Source organism: Temnothorax curvispinosus, unplaced genomic scaffold (assembly GCF_003070985.1).
Source record: "Temnothorax curvispinosus isolate PA1 unplaced genomic scaffold, ASM307098v1 QBEX01012219.1, whole genome shotgun sequence".
In the NCBI taxonomy this organism is placed as follows: Eukaryota; Metazoa; Arthropoda; class Insecta; order Hymenoptera; family Formicidae; genus Temnothorax; species Temnothorax curvispinosus.
Genome location: NW_020221999.1, coordinates 51,258 through 54,342, shown reverse-complemented (window position 1 = coordinate 54,342; position 3,085 = coordinate 51,258). Strand labels below are relative to the sequence as shown.

Here is a 3,085-nt window from a genome sequence, read left to right as displayed (position 1 = left end):
AACTAACAACTATTTACAAGTAACTATTTACACGCGAGTACCAAACAATATATATTATGGTTATATTTGGTTTTATCGATGTATTATGGCAATAATAAGCATATCGATATCTTGCTCTAAACAGCCATACTATAGTTGGTACTTAACATGTCAATTTCGTTATTAAATTATTTACTATACATATATTAGAATACGCACTCTAGTCTATGCCGGGACTAAGACTTTCTGTGACTGTGAAATAATAGAATTACAATCAAACCGTCAGTAGGGCTTATGCACAACGAGAGGAATAAGGAACAAGGAATTAAACATAGAGAGAATTTATAGTTGCATCTTTTTTCACGGTCTTGAAAAAGGATGCGACTATGAATTCCCTCTATGTTTAATTTCTTATTTCTTGTTTTGTTTATTTAATTTCTTATTTCTTATTCCTGTCATTGTATGCATGAGTTCTTATCCAGTCAATATTGATGCAATAATATGGACTGTGGCATTATTGGTTAGACAAGGATATTTTCGTTGCAATTCTCCTATCATATATTCTCACAATTTTGATCAACGACAGGGAAAGAAGTGCCCATTTCAGTATAATAAATAATTTAACATATTTCATTAATTTTGAACGCGGTTTTGCATTTGTTGTATGACCGATACGATTTAAATAATTATAAATAAAAATAATCAAGGTTAGATTAAAGTTGAATCATCAAACAATATTACTTTCTTTATTTTTTTATGTTTATAATTTATATTTTATGATCCTTAGAAGAAGATATTGATAAAGAGGCGTTTCTGAATATAAGCGAGACCGAGGTGTTACGAATAATATCTACGATTGGAGGGATTCGCTGTTTTCTTGAGAAAAGGAGATTATTTATAGGCAGTATTAAATTCGTAAGACAAAAGTTTTTATAATTTTTAGGATTTTAATAAACAGTAAAAAATAGTTATTTTAAAATGTGTTTACAAAAATTAATATCTTGCTATCTTCATAAGAAAAATTGCATGAAATATCAGACAACGATAATGATAATCAATTGGAAAAGTTACAATGTCAAAATCAGCAATTATTAAAACCCCTTGCAGTGAAATCAAAATCTCTTATCCGTAAAGAAAGAGAGTGTGAAGAATCAAATTTTAAGCAAAAAAAAGTAAGATTTTTTAAATCATCTTGCAATGATGTGATGCACAAGCTTCGGTATATAAAATATACTCCTTTTCTTGAAAATTTGAATTAAAGAATAAAATATTTAAAATGTGTTTACAAAAATTAATATCTTGCTATCTTTACAGGAAAAATTACATGAAATATCAGACAACGATAATGATAATTAATTGAAAAAGTTACAATGTCAAAATTAGCAATTATCAAACCCCTTGCAGTGAAAACAAAGTCTCTTATCCGTAAAGAAAGAGAGTGTAAAGGATCAAATTTTAAGCAAAAAGAAATAGGGTTTTTAAAATCATCTTGCAATGATGATGCTCAAGCTTTGGTATACAAAATAAAATACTCTTTTTCTTAATTTGAATCAAAGAATAAAATATAAAATTGAGATATACAATTAATATAAAATATGGTCGAAAGAAATATATTCAACAATGCTTTTGTTTTGTTTTGATAGACATCGTATACACAAAAAAATCGTCTAAACGATGAAACATTAATTGATAATCATCATTACGAAAATTGTCATAGCAGTGGGAATGTATTAAACGATTCATCAGATAATATATCTAATATATTAAGTACCGAAGAAGATAATATAAGAGAGAGTTCTGCATTAAGAGAATGTGACAATATTAAAAAAAATCGAAGAAAAGTAGTAACAATCAGAATAAGTTAAATAAAATTTCATGCACTTTAAGTCAATTTACATCACTTCAAAATACGGTAAAGTTTTCATGCAAAATTTTATAAATTTTTTATTAATTTTATAAATACTTTACTAATTATTTTATTATTTTTAATAGGATTTGAAAGAACTGTTACTAAACTTTACAGATGGACAAATTATTATAAAATTTTATGAGAAGCATAACGTACTCGATGAAGTCAAACGTAGAAAATTGGTTGAACTTCTTGTTATTCAATTTATGTTTCAAAAATCTGAAAACGGGAGAGAAATGTAATGGTTAAATGTTAATAGAACGTATTTTTATGTGTTAGGATAGATCGATATAAATCGATACATTTAGTGTTCTCTCTTGCGTACTCATATGTACTAAAAGCACGTGATAGCGACGTGATGCTGCGATGTCACGTATACGAAAGTATAAGTCAGTCGCGTATGAGTACTTCGCATTCGAGCACTGTAATAACGCTACAATAAAGTATTGTCTATTTTTACATATATCACGCCGCAAATTAATTCATCCCACTCGCAATCCTGACATTATGTCATATTTAAATTAATAATGTATTTCATAAATGCGTTCTAATGCTTGTAGAGTTTGTTTGTTAAATGCCAATTTTGACATTTTATCACAAAAAATCAGGAACTTGTTTCCAAATAAGTGACAGGCATTTTATTATGTATGTACCACCAAAATCTGAAGAACCATCTCAAAAAGTATCAAAAGGAAAATTACCAGACTTTTATCGAAATGTGTCTGTGAAGTTGGCATATCATTTTCCAGCAGATCAAAAATAAAAGGCAGTTCTTGTCGCATGCAGTCGAGTTCTATAGTTCCTGATACTTTTTAGTAATAGTTCTGGTGATTTTACCCAAAAAACAGTCGATCGAAAAAATGATCTGCTAACTTCCCGTAGCAGATCATTTTCTAGCAAATCAAAAATAAAAAAGAGTTCTTGTCGCATGCAGTCGAGTTCTATAGTTCTCGATACTTTTTAATAATAGTTTTGTTGATTTTGCCAAAAAAAGTCCATTGAAAAAATTATCTGCTAATTTTCCGAAATCTCAGAGTTCCGGTTTATTTAAAATATTTTTCGAATAGTTCTGAGCATACTGAAGCATTTTCTAAAGATTTCCCGACATTAGCAATGTTGTACGATTGTTTTAAAAATTAATACCGCTCGAAAACAGAGTATTTAGAGAAAATAGGGTGATATGCTGTACGAAATATC

At 28.5% G+C, this 3,085-nt stretch overlaps 1 long non-coding RNA gene across 1 annotated transcript; it reads left to right on the top strand.

The window, feature by feature from the left end:
• Positions 1 to 771: 771 nt before the first annotated feature.
• LOC112462303 lies at positions 772 to 1,732 on the top strand. The gene is made up of 3 exons (XR_003041655.1): positions 772 to 894; positions 1,294 to 1,493; positions 1,623 to 1,732. It is a non-coding gene; the product is annotated as an uncharacterized LOC112462303 (long non-coding RNA).
• Positions 1,733 to 3,085: the final 1,353 nt, after the last annotated feature.